Source organism: Schistocerca cancellata, chromosome 9 (assembly GCF_023864275.1).
Source record: "Schistocerca cancellata isolate TAMUIC-IGC-003103 chromosome 9, iqSchCanc2.1, whole genome shotgun sequence".
Classification (NCBI taxonomy): domain Eukaryota; kingdom Metazoa; phylum Arthropoda; class Insecta; order Orthoptera; family Acrididae; genus Schistocerca; species Schistocerca cancellata.
Genome location: NC_064634.1, coordinates 507,664,265 through 507,680,758, shown reverse-complemented (window position 1 = coordinate 507,680,758; position 16,494 = coordinate 507,664,265). Strand labels below are relative to the sequence as shown.

Genomic DNA, 16,494 nt, shown 5'->3' with positions numbered 1-16,494 from the left:
CATTTCAAGTGTAACATCAGGATGCCGTGAACCCCGTAGACGAACGTTACGACAATTGAGTTTGCCGGATACACGAAACGTTGCTTCATCGGAGAAACAAAGCTTTTCCAAAAAGTCGTATTTCGCGTCAATCTCGCCTAGCATATACACTGCAAATTATCGCGCCGACGTTTGTCCGTAGGTTTTAGTGCCTGAAGCAGCTGAACCGTGTAGGGATGTAGCGGTAAGTCTCAAGCAAGGAACTGTACACTGATGAACTCTCATTTCCAATTGTCTGGCCGCCGTAGGCGCCGAGTTTGTCGGACTCCTTGCTTGCCGTACCATGTCCACAGCGGCATCTGAAACAGATGGGCGACCCGCCTCCTATTTATAGAGGACGCTGCCTGTTTTCATAAATGACGTAGGCCAAGCGCCAGTAGTAGGTCGGAACGGTGGTTGCCTTCGTTACCGTGTTCGTAAGTTCCGTTGCTCTTGGATATCGGACGCCGTCTGTGTGAAACAGGCCGCACACTTTTCTACAGTGGCGTCCACATTTTATCAGATTTTCAATTTTCAAAGCATTTTTTAATATCTAGTAGAGTTTTAAAGTTACTAAAGTCTGTAGGTTGTAAAGATAATTTACGGACAACCTGTATTTCCGCACATGACCCAAATATTGCATTTTGAGAAACCAAGTCTGGCCTATGCGGGAACGACACTCTTTCGAAGACGTTGAAGGCCCACTCCACTCGCCACTACAGCTAACCGAAGTCGTGACTAACGCGACTACCGTGTTTATGGTTAACCGTGTACCAGATGCTGGGGTGTTCGTTACAGCGACTCCAGTGGACCCATGCGCAACTACACTACTGGCCATTAAAATTGCTACACCAAGAAGAATGCAGATGATAAACTGGTATTCATTGGACAAATATATTATACTAGAACTGACATGCGATTTCATTTTCACTCATTTTGGTTGCATAGATCCTGAGAAATCAGTACCGAGAACAACCACCTCTGGCGGCAATAACGGCCTTGATACGCCTGGGCAGTGAGTCAAACAGAGCTTGAATGGCGTGTACAGGTACAGCTGCCCGTGCAGCTTCAACACGATACAACAGTTCATCAAGGGTAGTGACTGGCGTATTGTGACGAGCCAGTTTCTCGGCCACCATTGACCAGACGTTTTCAATTGGGGAGAGATCTGGAGAATGTGCTGGCCAGGGCAGCAGTCGAACATTTTCTGTATCCAGAAAGGCCTGTACAGGACCCGCAACATGCGGTCGTGCATTATCCTGCTGAAATGTAGGGTTTCGAAGGGATCGAATGAAGGGTAGAGCCACGGGTCTTAACACATCTGAAATGTAACGTCCACTGTTGAAAGTGCCGTCAATGCGAACAAGAGGTGACCGAGAGGTGTAACCAATGGCACCCCATACCGTCACGCCGGGTGATACGCCAGTATGGCGATGGCTAATGCACGCTATGCACGCTACCAATGTGCATTCACCGCGTTGTCGCCAAACACGGATGCGACCACAATGATGCTGTAAACAGAACCTGGATTCAACCGAAAAAATGACGTTTTGCAATTCGTGCACCCAGGTTGAATACGCCATCTCAGGCGCTCCTGTCTGTGATGCAACGCCAAGGGTAACAGCAGCCATGGTCTCCGAGCTGATAGTCCACTGTTCGTGCAGATGGTTGCTGTTTTGCAAACAAACGTCCCCATGTGTTGATTCGGGGATCGAGACGTGGCCTGCACGATCCGTTACAGCCATCCGGATAAGATGGCTGTCATCTCGACTGCTAGTGATACGAGGCCGTTGGGATTCAGCACGGTGTTCCATATTACCCTCCTGAACCCACCGATTCCATATTCTGCTAACAGTCATTGGATCTCGACCCACGCGAGCAGCAATGTCGCGATACGATAAACCGCAGTCGCGATAGGCTACAATCCGACCTGTATCAATTTCGGAAACGCGATGGTAAGCATTTATCCTCCTTACACGAGGCATCAGAACAACGTTTCACCAGGCAAAGCCGGTCAACCGCTGTTTGTGTATGAGAAATCGGTTGGAAACTTTCCTCATGTCGGCACGTCGTAGGCGTCGCCACCGGCGCCAACCTTGTGTGAATGCTCTGAAAAGCTAATCATTTGCACATCACAGCATGTTCTTCCTGTCGGTTAAATTTCGCTTGTGTAGTACGTCAGCCGGTCGAGCGGTTCTAGGCGCTTCAGTCTGGAACCGCGCGACAGCTACGGTCGCAGGTTCGGATCCTGCCTCGCGCATGGATGTGTGTGTTGTCCTTAGGTTAGTTAGGTGTGAGTAGTTCTAAGTTCTAGGGGAGTGATGACCTCAGCAGTTAAGTCCCTTACTGCTCAGAGCCATTTGAACCATTTGTAGCACGTCATCTTCGTGGTGTACCAATTTTAATGGCCAGTAGTGTACTGTCCGGCCTTAGGCTCGATTTTGCGGTTAGTACCTCGAATGAACACGCGCTACCTTGCCTGGAAAGCGTGACGTCACAGCAGCAGAGAACCGCGCGCCTCGCCGGCAGACGGGCAATGCAGCGGCGCCTGCTGTTGCAGCGGCGACACCTGATGGCAAAATCGATTCCCCTCCCGCCGTCGGCCGCATTAAGAGAGGGCGGCCGGCGCGGGGGCCGAGGGCCCCGTATCAGACGCGGTGCTGCGTGGGAGGCGCCAGGTAGAGGCGGAGGAGGAGACGCTAATGGCTGCGGCGGCCGTCATAAACACGCGATCCGCCCGTCGCCAGCTCTGCACGTGCTCCGGAGAATGCCTCCTGATGCCGACCGCCCGCTCCACCCGCTCCCCTTTTCCTGTTTCTGCCCCTCCCTCTCTGCACAGGAACAAAGCACGCGTCGCCTGCCGTGGCGCCGTCCCTCTGTTATCTGCGCGACGGGTCTTAATTAGCAATTAAAAACGACGCCGCGAATTGGTCCGGCGGTCCATGCGCTACTGTTCGGGTTCTCTTTTTCAGCCGGTCACAAATGCGGTAACAGACACCCTACTCGTAACTGTGTGTGCGGGAGCGCTTTCCTTGAGTGAGACACACTACACCTGCAGCCCAGCTCCGCGACACTGGACACTGGCGACAGGAACCGACAGTCGCTAGGCCGGCCGGTGTGGTCGAGCGGTTCTAGGCGCTTCAGTCTGGAACCACGCGACCGCTACGGTCGCAGGTTCCAATCCTGCCTCGGGCATGGATGTGTGTGATGTCCTTGGGTTAGTTAGGTTTAAGTAGTTCTAAGTTCTAGGGAACTGATGACCACAGAAGTTGAGTGCCATAGTGCTCAGAGGCTTTTTTTGAGCAATTGGAAAGAATTATCCGAATGGGACGCAAATCGGTAGATGTATGCACACGTACAGATAAACAACAAACAAATGACCACAGTATCAGAAAAGTTGGATGATTTATTCAAGAGAAAGAGCTACATGTGCAAGTTAGTAACGCGTTGGTCCACCTCTGGCCCTTATCGAAGTAGTTATTCGGCTGGGCATTGATTGATAGAGTTTTTGGACGCCCTCCTCAGGGGTATCGTGACAAATTCTGTCCAGTTGGTGCGTTAGACCCTGCCCATAATGTTCAAAACGTTCTCAGTTGGAGAGAGATCCGGCAACTTGCTTGTGGCAACCACGAATACAAGCAGTAGATGCTTTCGGCGAGTGCGGGCGGGTACTGTCTTGCTCAAATGTAAACCCTCGATGCATTGCTATAAAGGGCTACAAAACGGGGGATCTAGAATATCGTCGACGTACCCCTATGCTATAAGGATGCCGTGGATGACCACCAAACGGGTCCTGCGATGATGAGAAATGTCACTTTAGACAAGCGCTTCTGGATGTGAGACCGTATGGCGAGCAAGTCAGGTTGGTGTCCCACGGCTGCCCGGGGCGCCTCCAGACACGTCTTCGGCCTGAAATCTCATTGACCGGAGTAGAACTGTCTACAGTGATGAGTCCCGCTTCGAACAGGCCCGAAGACCTGTGAAGACGTGTGTAGTGACGCCTCGGAAACCGGCGGGCTACCAACGTGGCTGTCGCCCGACAGTCGGGAGTGATCGTCTGGGGTACCACTTCAATTCATAGCAGCACGCTTTTGCTTGTTATCCGCGGCACACTTCAAACACAGCGGTACGTTGACCGTATTCTGCGCCCCGTTTTCTTGCCCATCATGGTAACCCACCCTGGGCTTTCATTTCAGCGCGATGATGCCAACCCGCAGACGGCGAGAACTGCTAATGCTTCTCTTCCTGCTTGCCAAACCTTGTCTTGGCCAGCAAGGTCGCCGGATCTCTCCCCAATTGAGGACGTTTGGAGCAATATGAGCAGGGCCAGACTGGACAGAATTTGGCACGATATCCCTCAGGAGGACATTACAAAACTCTATCAATCAGTGCCAAGCCGAATAGCTTCTTGCATAAGGGCCAGAGACAGACCAACGCCTTATTCACTTGCTCAATCTGTCAAACACTTTCTCTTGAATAAATCATCCAATTTCTCTAAAACTGTAGTCATATGTTTGTTGTTTGTCTATACCTAACGAATCCCCCGATTAACGTCCCATTCGGACAATCCCTTCGTAGTGTTTCATTGTTTTTTTTTTCCTTTCTTCACTTTTTTTTCCTTAGAGTCTACAACCACCTTGTAATAAGAACTAACCTTCTTGGATGTAATCCTGAGCCAGTGAAAGATTCCGAATCTGAGGAACGGTAAGGTAAATCAGACAACACGCGTCTTAAGTTGAGCAGAGGTAATATGCAGGGTGGTCCATTGATAGTGACCGGTCCAAATATCTCACGAAAAATAAGAATCAAAAGAAAAACTACGAAGAACGAAAGTCGTCTAGCTTGAATGGGGATACCAGTTGGCGGTATGGTTGGCCCGCTTGATGGCGCTGCCACAGGTCAAACGGATATCAACTACGTGTTTTTAAATAGGAACCCCCCCTCCCATTTCTTATTACATATTCGTGTAGTACGTAAAGAAATATGAATGTTTTAGTTGGACCACTTTTTTCGCTTTAATAAGGTAAGACACAGTCTTCTTCTTCCCTGTAGCTATTCAAAGGATGGAAGTATTCACAGTATCAAAATGATACTGAATATAGGCAGTGCTACGATTAAGTCAGTGGTAATACGGAGAGAATTTTACGATTGTGCCCGTGTGTCCAGCCGTTACTTTGGAATCAGTAGTCGATAGCCATAATTGTTTAATGACAATCCATTTAGTTCGCAGACAGTTCAATGGCTGGCTCTGAGCTCTATGGGACTTAACATCTATGGTCATCAGTCCCCTAGAACTTAGAACTACTTAAACCTAACTAACCTAAGGACAGCACACAACACCCAGCCATCACGAGGCAGAGAAAATCCCTGACCCCGCCGGGAATCGAACCCGGGAACCCGGGCGTGGGAAGCGAGAACGCTACCGCACGACCACGAGATGCGGGCAGACAGTTCAGTTCATAAATAATAGTGATAATAATATCAGTAGCTGCCAGAATAAATACGTTGCAAATACTCCAGTGAGTGATAGGGTGAACCTTTCGCGAAAGCTAAAAGTACGACCTGTGCTACAGCCAAGGCGCACCCAGCGGCCGATGACGCGGAACAGTAGCTTTCGGTGTCCAGTACAAAAGTTTTGTCCATACTTGGTGCATTTAAACTATTTTAACGTATGCAACAAACAGGTATAAGACCAACTGTTCACAAAATATCAGTTTTATGAGAGTTGCCAAATGAGAAACTTACGTACGTACGCGGCAACAGTAGGTTATCTTTGGTGAAATTACGGCGCGTGTTCGCCGGTTGTTCTGCTGCTGTAGTTCCATCCGGCTGGGCATTGCTTCCGAGACTAAAAGTGGCTTTTCCAAAGTTGTTGTGTTCAGACTCCTCTATCAGCTCCTTCAGTTCCTGTGCGGCCTTTTGAATCATTCAGAGTGTAGGACCGCAAGCCCTCGGTTGTCGGTCAACCACACCATGGTACGTGACTCCTTTCGTGTAGCGTCCACTACTGGAACCGTATGACCACCTCCATGCCACTTTCACGCTTATTAAGCGAACCAGCTCTTCCTCGGATGTACTCCGTCAGTTCTATCTTGTACTGGTTCCAGACTGACAACCAGTGTTGGATTACCTGTCAAATGAGGTTTCTTATGCTGTCTTCTTCGTGGATGAAACCCACTTCCTAAGGATTCGGTCAGCGATTAGTTTTATGTGACCCTTCCAGTATAAATCGCTTCGTGCGCCTACTCAGAGGTATTTAATGGATGCGACTGCTTCCCCTATGCTCAGGGTGACATTTTCTGTTCCCGCCAGGAGAGAAGAAGCTAGGAAGTGGCTGGAGATAAATGATTCGCAATATGGTTCACCAGCGGACGTAGAAGCCTGCTACTGGGCTTTTACCAGACTTTTATTGATTCGTACAAGTTAAACTAATCTATTCGAGGACTTTGTAGACATATTTAGCCATAAAACGAAAAGAAACTGGAAGCTCTGTTTCACTCGGTACTGCTGCTTCTCTGCCAACGGCCTTGCCTGAGTGGTACCACTGGTTCCCGTCAGATCACCGAAGTTAAGCGCTGTCGGGCTTGGCTAGCAGTTGGATGGGTCACCGTCCAGGTCCGCCGAGTGCTGTTGGCAGGCGGGGTGCACTCAGCCCTTGTGAGGCAAACTGAGTAGCTGCTAGATCGAGAAGTAGCGCCGCCGGTGATGAAAACACAGCGGCCGGGAGAGCGATGATCCGACCACACACCCCTTCATATCCGCATCCAGTGACGCCTGTAGGCCGAGGACGACACGGCGGTCGGTCGGTCGGTCGGTCGGTCGGTAGGTGGGTAGGTAGGTAGGTAGGTACCGTTAAGCTCTTCTGAGACCTGTTCGGACGGAGTTTAGTTAGCTTATTTTCTCTCTCTCAATCCTATGCCGTCCTTGGTGTTTAAATCAAACACTCGTGTTCCATGAAACTAAAAGGAGAGAACCTTGATTTCTGTGCCATTTGCTACAAAACCTGCCAGACGCTACAAATCCGCTATCGAAGTTGTCATTCTTAGCTTCTACAGAACTTGTCAAGTAACTACACATTCCTTCCCGAAGCGCGTCCGTTATTCCAAACGTTTCAAAAGGAGACTCAAAACCCAGAAAGAATCAAGGCTGTGCAAAGCTGCACTCGGCGCTGCGCTACATGATAAAGTCCAAATACTACTAATTGTGTCACGTTTAACGTTTGTTCAAAACTCCTAATCGCTTTGTGCCCTTAAATTTAGAGCATACTTAAGAACCTAAAAGCATTCTCAGTTACCCGTATATCAACCAGACTTCCCCCTCCCCCCCCTCCCCCCCTCTTTAGCTGACCACCCATCCCCGTTGTCCCTCATTCCACTATCCTGAGAGGGACCTCCAAGGACTTGCCGCAAATAATAATCATAATCATCACTATACTAGCAACACCATTACCATCCCTGAAAAGCAGTATGATTGCTGTAAGGTCATCCTAAAACGATCATAAACAAAAAAATGATTGAAATATGAACTACGAGCAGAATAGAGCCAAATCCTAACTGGTGATGAAACAGGTCTTGCTACCCAAACTGAAGAGTGAGGTGTCACATTCCCCTATCCCAGGAGTAAACCAGTCAACAACAAAAAATTGAATTAGTCAGTTGCTAGAAGTGGTTATAGTCAACCGTCTTTGTCGTCATACATTAAAAATGAGTAACTTAAGAGCCCCACGGTCCGCGCGGCTGCCCCCGTCGGAGGTTCGAGTCCTCCGTTGGGCATGGTTGTGTGTGTTGTCCTTGGCTTAAGTTAGTTCAAGTTAGATTAAATAGTGTGTAACCTTAGGGACCGATGACCTCAGTAGTTTGATCTCACAAGACCTTACCACGTAAGAGCCCTTTCTAATATGTGCCTTGACTGGTGTATACATACCGCCTGCCTGAATGGGCACCTGGAATGCGCTCGCACATAGCATTTGTCGGGTGTCAAAGCTGCTCAGTCGGTAATTGTCCTTTAACTGTGTTATCGTGAGACGTGGATGGGAAAGCTGTATGGGAATTAAGCGATGGCGATGGAATCACCAGCCTTGGACTACCTGCATTCAGGGAATAGACAACAACCCACATCATATTAGCGCTACATCAGTTTCACGGACAGTTAAACCTCAGTTAATGATTCCATAATTGTGATACAGGCGCCTCTTTGTCTAAACTTTAGGTATGGATTGTTTAAGGCAATTGGCACTTTGACATGCAAGAGAAAAGGGCTCTGGAACAGACATGTAAGAAAAGGGACAAGCACAGATAGTTCTAACGGTGGTTGTTTTTGTACTGCCGTAGACGTTCCCATGACTTTTTCATAAAGGAAATGTTGTCTATTTCAAGGTGTCTTGAGGGTGTAGAAGCAACAGTTTCAGTATGTGACTGAAAATTTGTTACTGTTACGGCTGCCACATAATACAGCTGGTTATCGATATCGGTCCTTATTGGTCATCTTCAGGTATTTGCAGGTCAGTTACAGTGCAGTTCGCCGACTTGGTCGCTGCGTATCGTGGCCCCGACGTCGGTATTTTAAAGCTGAGGCAGGCGGGGCGGTTACGTCAGGCGTTAATGGCGCCAGGTAACTTTCTGTTGAACTGTATCGTGGTAAATGGTCACTGAAAATGCACAGAGTTGAGAGACTACCTTCGAAATGAGCAACTACGAGAACAATTTATTTTAGTTACCTTTGTACAAATTAAGTATAAGCGCCCTTGCAGCAATTTATCTTTACCAAGTCGATAAACGGATGCCGCAGTGGTTAGCGCACTGGACTCGCATTCGAGAAGACGACGGTTCAATCCCGCGTCCGGCCATCGCGATTTCGGATTTCCGTGGTTTCCCTAAATCGCTTCAGGAAAATACCGGGATGGTTCCTATGAAAGGGCACGGCTGACTTCCTTCCCAGTACTTGGACCGATGACCTCGCTGTTTGATCTCCTTGCACACATCAACCAAGCATCCAGTTCGATTCTGTTTTGTCCACTACGGCACGGATTGTCTGTTATTACACAAGCGCCACCGTGTGCTATTTGCTGTCTCCTGTTGGAAAGGTGGGTCGACTGCAGCACTGCCCCACCTCTTGTTGACCAGGCGGGTACGACATTTGTTCGTACCACGACCTCTGTATCCCCCTGTCTCGCTGGTATTTCTAAGATAACATGTACGCTGATAACTCCCAGTGGCACTTAAGTGCAAAACCAATAAACATTGAAGACAGCTGTCGAGCATCTCGTTACTGACCTGTGTGCGCCATCAAAGTGGGCACAGAATGTAGGGTTACAGCTCAACCCATCCAAAACACAGGCGTTAGTGTTTGGTCATTCTAGGCTCATTAGCCGGAATGATCGGCAATCCGTACTATCCTTAACCCAAACGGAGCAGGTATCAACTTCTCTCCTTCAGCAAAGAGTCTAGAAGTGATAATACATGAAAATCTAAATTTGACTGTGCACGTAACTGCAATGCCCTACAAAAATATAAAATGCTCTTCCCTGTTGACCGGAGAAAGAATCTTGTACAAAAACTTATACATCCAATTGCTGACTTCAGCCATGTTACCCTGCAGCTCTTCTCTCATGAAAGCTCGCGGTGCTGGAACTGGTTATGAATGCCTGTGTTCGGTATATCTGTGATGCTCGCCACTTCGATCGTATGTCACCATCATATGCACGGTTATCCTGGCGGCGAGCAGATTAGCGCAGAGATTTCCTTACCCTCTGTCTTCTCTAACGTCTTAACAACCCACACTGCCTCTCCCCGACCTTAACTCTGTTGTGTGAACAACGCGGCAAAAACTCCCGCTGCCGTCAGACTGAACTGCCCCGCTCCATCGTTCAGCCACTTTCTCGAAGTCCTTGTCAGTGGCAGGAAGCCGACTCTGGAAATACCTCCCGCATTTAAGTACAGAAATGAATAACATCTTCAGCTCCAGTTGGTTGGTTGGTTGATTTGCGGCGGGGACGAAACAGCGAGGTCATCGGTCCCATCGGATTAGGGAAGAGTAGGAAAAGAAGTCAGCAGTGCCCTGTCAAAGGAACCATCTCTGCGTTTCCCTGAACAGAATTAGGCTCTGAGCACTATGGGACTTAACATCTATGGTCATCAGTCCCGTAGAACTTAGAACTACGTAAACCTAACTAACCTAAGGACAGCACACAACACCCAGCCATCACGAGGCAGAGAAAATCCCTGACCCCGCCGGGAATCGAACCCGGGAACCCGGGCGTGGGAAGCGAGAACGCTACCGCACGACCACGAGATGCGGGCGAACAGAATTAGGGAAATGACGGAAAACATAAATCAGGATGGCCGGACACGGGATTGAACCGTCGTCCTCCCGAATGCGAGTCCAGTGTGGGAACCACTGCGCCACTTCGCACATTTTCAGCTTCAGAAAACACTTATTGACATGTCCTCTAAAGCAACAATAATGATTACTATTGTCCCTGCACGTACTCTTTACCCTTCTACGTCCTTGTTTCGTAATAAATCTTCCTCATTTCCCAGTATTCTTAGCTGAATTCCCCTTAAATTTCCTTTCCCCAGAACCAGCCACATCAGAAAAAATCTATGTTCTACACCTATAAATTCTTTTTATATCTGCCACTATCATTATTGTTATTGCTGTCAGTATTATTACGTTACTATTATCACTTTTAGTGGCAACAGCATCGTACTAGTACTGCTAGTATTAACTTTATTAGTACCGTACATAATATTAATTACTCGCACTGTCACTATACACACTCTACTCATTTTAATACTACTTGCCATATTAAAATTGTCTTTTCCTAGGTTACTGTGATTAATATAAACTCTATGTGAGGGAACCACGTCCGACGTAAGACAGCGCCCGATGGCCCTACTCAGTGAATCTTCTCCGCTCTTTTCTCTAGAGTTCATCCCTTCTAATACGGGTTCTGACTTTTCAGGATCTAGCACAGTGTACTTTCGTATTCAACTCTGTTGCTGGATGCACTTCCTAACCCCGCAGTCGTCAACGTGGCCTGAGGTGGGGAACTGGCGTGCGCCACCCTCCTGTGGGCCGCTGGAGCTTTGTCCCTTGTGTTGTCGTGTTTTCAGTGTTTCTGTGTCATATTTTCTGAGGCTGAATTTCCGGCCGAACCCAGCGTTTGCCCAAACGAGCGTGGGAAACCACCCGAGAGTGGTCCGCTCGGTCGTTAATCTGTCTCTCTAGTTCGGGCACTGTGCGCTACCCTTTACGGGCGGGTTCGAGTCAAATAACTGTGTTGAAGGTCACAAAATTAATTTGAAGCGTTATATGTAGGAGCGTTCAAGATACAGGTTGTTGTTGTTGTTGTTGTTGTTGTTGTGGTCTTCAGTCCCGAGACTGGTTTGATGCAGCTCTCCATGCTACTCTATCCTGTGCAAGCTTCTTCATCTCCCAGTACCTACTGCAACCTACATCCTTCTGAATCTGCTTAGTGTATTCATCTCTTGGTCTCCCCCTACGATTTTTACCCTCCACGCTGCCCTCCAATACTAAATTGGTGATCCCTTGATGCCTCAGAACATGTTCTACCAACCGATCCCTTCTTCTTGTCAAGTTGTGCCACAAACTTCTCTTCTCCCCAGTCCTATTCAATACTTCCTCATTAGTTATGTGATCTACCCATCTAATCTTCAGCATTCTTCTGTAGAACCACATTTCGAAAGCTTCTATTCTCTTCTTGTCAAAACTATTTACCGTCCATGTTTCACTTCCATACATGGCTACACTCCATACAAATACTTTCGGAAATGACCTCGTGACACTTAAATCTATACTCGATGTTAACAAATTTCTCTTCTTCAGAAACGCTTTCCTTGCCATTGCCAGTCTACATTTTATATCCTCTCTACTTCGACCATCATCAGTTATTTTGCTCCCCAAATAGCAAAACTCCTTTACTACTTTGTCTCATTTCCTAATCTAATACCCTCAACATCACCCGACTTAATTCGACTACATTCCATTATCCTCGTTTTGCTTTTGTTGATGTTCATCTCATATCCTCCCTTCAAGACACCATCCATTCCGTTCAATTGCTCCTCCAAGTCCTTTGCTGTCTCCGACAGAATTACAATGTCATCGGCGAACCTCAAAGTTTTTATTTCTTCTCCATGGATTTTAATACCTACTCCGAATTTTTCTTTTGTTTCCTTTACTGCTTGCTCAATATACAGATTGAATAACATAGGGGAGATGCTACAACCCTGTCTTACTCCCTTCCCAACCACTGCTTCCCTTTCATGTCCCTCGACTCTTATAACTGCCATCTGGTTTCTGTACAAATTGTAACTAGCCTTTCGCTCCCTGTATTTTACCCCTGCCACCTTTAGAATTTGAAAGAGAGTATTCCAGTCAACATTGTCAAAGGCTTTCTCTAAGTCTACAAATGCTAGAAACGTAGGTTTGCCTTTCCTTAATCTTTCTTCTAAGATAAGTCGTAAGGTCAGTATTGCCTCACGTGTTCCAGTATTTCTACGGAATCCAAACTGATCTTCCCCGAGGTCGCCTTCAACTAGTTTTTCCATTCGTCTGTAAAGAATTCGTGTTAGTATTATGCAGCTGTGGCTTATTAAACTGATTGTTCGGTAATTTTCACATCTGTCAACACCTGCTTTCTTTGGGGTTGGAATTATTATATTTTTCTTGAAGTCAGAGGGTACACTCCTGGAAATGGAAAAAAGAACACATTGACACCGGTGTGTCAGACCCACCATACTTGCTCCGGACACTGCGAGAGGGCTGTACAAGCAATGATCACACGCACGGCACAGCGGACACACCAGGAACCGCGGTGTTGGCCGTCGAATGGCGCTAGCTGCGCAGCATTTGTGCACCGCCGCCGTCAGTGTCAGCCAGTTTGCCGTGGCATACGGAGCTCCATCGCAGTCTTTAATACTGGTAGCATGCCGCGACAGCGTGGACGTGAACCGTATGTGCAGTTGACGGACTTTGAGCGAGGGCGTATAGTGGGCATGCGGGAGGCCGGGTGGACGTACCGCCGAATTGCTCAACACGTGGGGCGTGAGGTCTCCACAGTACATCGATGTTGTCGCCAGTGGTCGGCGGAAGGTGCACGTGCCCGTCGACCTGGGACCGGACCGCAGCGACGCACGGATGCACGCCAAGACCGTAGGATCCTACGCAGTGCCGTAGGGGACCGCACCGCCACTTCCCAGCAATTTAGGGACACTGTTGCTCCTGGGGTATCGGCGAGGACCATTCGCAACCGTCTCCATGAAGCTGGGCTACGGTCCCGCACACCGTTAGGCCGTCTTCCGCTCACGCCCCAACATCGTGCAGCCCGCCTCCAGTGGTGTCGCGACAGGCGTGAATGGAGGGACGAATGGAGACGTGTCGTCTTCAGCGATGAGAGTCGCTTCTGCCTTGGTGCCAATGATGGTCGTATGCGTGTTTGGCGCCGTGCAGGTGAGCGCCACAATCAGGACTGCATACGACCGAGGCACACATGGCCAACACCCGGCATCATGGTGTGGGGAGCGATCTCCTACACTGGCCGTACACCACTGGTGATCGTCGAGGGGACACTGAATAGTGCACGGTACATCCAAACCGTCATCGAACCCATCGTTCTACCATTCCTAGACCGGCAAGGGAACTTGCTGTTCCAACAGGACAATGCACGTCCGCATGTATCCCGTGCCACCCAACGTGCTCTAGAAGGTGTAAGTCAACTACCCTGGCCAGCAAGATATCCGGATCTGTCCCCCATTGAGCATGTTTGGGACTGGATGAAGCGTCGTCTAACGCGGTCTGTACGTCCAGCACGAACGCTGGTCCAACTGAGGCGGCAGGTGGAAATGGCATGGCAAGCCGTTCCACAGGACTACATCCAGCATCTCTACGATCGTCTCCATGGGAGAATAGCAGCCTGCATTGCTGCGAAAGGTGGATATACACTGTAGTAGTGCCGACATTGTGCATGCTCTGTTGCCTGTGTCTATGTGCCTGTGGTTCTGTCATTGTGATCATGTGATGTATCTGACCCCAGGAATGTGTCAATAAAGTTTCCCCTTCCTGGGACAATGATTTCACGGTGTTCTTATTTCAATTTCCAGGAGTGTATTTCGCCTGTTTCATACATCTTGCTGACCAGATGGTAGAATTTTGTCAGGACTGGCTCTCCCAAGGCCGTCAGTAGTTCCAATGGAATGTTGTCTACTCCGGGGGCCTTGTTTCGACAGGTCTTTCAGTGCTCTGTCAAACTCTTCACGCAGTATCGTATCTCCCATTTCTTCTTCATCTACATCCTCTTCCATTTCCATAATATTGTCCTCAAGTACATCGCCCTTGTATAGACCCTCTATATAGTCCTTCCACCTTTCTGCTTTCCCTTCTTTGCTTAGAACTGGGTTTCCATCTGAGCTCTTGATGTTCATACAAGTGTTTCTCTTATCTCCAAAGGTCTCTTTAATTTTCCTGTAGGCAGTATACAGGTAGGACTCAAAAATACCGATTTTCAAGTGACGTTTCACGGAAAATTGCGATCGTTTATGAAACAGGGAAAGACACAAAGCAATTGTGCAGGATGATTCCGTGATGATGGTACAAACTTTCATGGCTGATGGGAATGGTATAAGGATCAGTATGAGGTTTTAAATAGCTCAAATGGCTCTGAGCACTATGGGACTTAACATCTGTGGACATCAGTCCCCTAGAACTTGAAACTAATTAAACCTAAATAACCTAATGACATCACGCACATCCATGCCCGAGGCAGGATTCGAACCTGCGACCGTAGCGGTCGCTCGGCTCCAGACTGTAGCGCCTAGAACCGCTCGGCCACTCCGGCCGGCGAAGAGATGTGTTTCATAGTAGCAAAGATGAACGTGCTCATGTGTGCCAGGCAATTTCTTTCTTGTTTTGGTTCATATTACCGCCTCCCAAAATATGGAAAGCAAGAAGATTGCAGTAGGTCCACTGTGAGAAGTATCAGAACGATTTTCGCTTATAGTTTTCGATTTGTCGTTTCCGCACCTCAGATTGATTCATTTGCACTTCTCCATCATTCCTGAAAGTTTGTAACAACGTCACGGAAACAGTATATGGCATGCATTTACAAAAGTGTTGTTTAGTAATTAAATACTACGCGCCTTTATTACGTGTGCCGATACGAAACACTTTTTTTCTCTGTTTGTAGCTCGTATTGTAGCGCCTCTATGCTGAAAAATCATTCCCAGAATCTCAACAGATTTTATCGCTTGACATTGCACGGTCTGTCTGCACTTGTATGCACCTTTTTCACTAACTGTTATATTTTGGTCATTGAAATTCCCGTTTTGATACGTTCACGTTTCAGCCCATTCAACTTATAAATCATTCCCGCGCCATCAACGTAGTTGCTTTTCTTCAACTTACGTAACCTCGGCCTCTTCCACCGATTTTACGTTAGCGTGTTTAATTTTACAGCAATATTTCATATATACGTTTACAAAAGTTACAATATCATTACACCGAAGTATTTACAAGATGTATGTTTAGATGTAAAGAGACAGATTATGCTATCCTTGATTTACGACAAGCTGTTCCTTTGAACTAAACTCGTTATTTCTCTACATTTCTCCATCGATAGCTAGAGACAGAAGCTTCCATGTCATGAAAAAACAAAAAACACCGTTTATCAGTTTTGAGAGTAACAAATTTTGGTCCTTTCGTCGATTACAGTTTGAATTTGTGTGGCTCGTCCATCGTTCGGGCAATTGACAAACCGTTGCGTAACGGGTATCTTTCATTCTGAGGAAAAGTACGCTACAGCGGAGTTTTCAAAGCACGCACTGCCCAGTCTCTACTGTAACCACGCACTTTTCACAATCAACAGTCGACGGACAGACACCGTGTTTCATAAATTTTACACGATCGCGCGTGCACATACACGATGCGGCAGTCAGGCAACTTAATTGAAATTCGCTGTACTTTTTCCTCCCAGGCGCGTCCGCTGATTGAGATAAACGAGAAAAACAGCCGTTTTTTGGCCGTTGCTGCTCCTGCTGTTTCCCATACAACGCATGTTTCTCCCTAAAAATAAGAAACATGAGAGCCAGCTTCAACAACACCACGCTGTTGAAAATAATTCGATCTAACGCTTTACACACTGATGAGCAACTGAATTAGATGTGGCAGCAGTACTGGATGGAGGTAGAGACAGACAGAGAGAGAGAGAGAGAGAGAGAGAGAGAGAGACCCTGTTGCCACGGTGGATGGAATAGTTGCCAAATCACGTGACGGGGACGAAGTGCGGGGTGGATTCTCTTGACGATGGGCGTATTGGCGGGGAGGGCGCAAACACGCGACGTGGGTAGATGCCCCTAACGTTCAGTAATCTTCATCGCACATTCGTCCACAAAACGAAGGCGGAACCGTAATATCAAAGGTGCATGATGCTGGGCGATGAAGCAACAGATGGATGGTTTCTCA

At 47.8% G+C, this 16,494-nt stretch overlaps 1 long non-coding RNA gene and 1 pseudogene across 1 annotated transcript in view; both read left to right on the top strand.

Moving 5' to 3' along the window:
- Nucleotides 1-16,494, top strand: part of LOC126100997 (uncharacterized) — a 572,422-nt gene that overhangs the window by 340,829 nt on the left and 215,099 nt on the right. The window lies entirely within an intron of this gene.
- LOC126102429 (5S ribosomal RNA) lies at nucleotides 6,536-6,654 on the top strand (annotated as a pseudogene).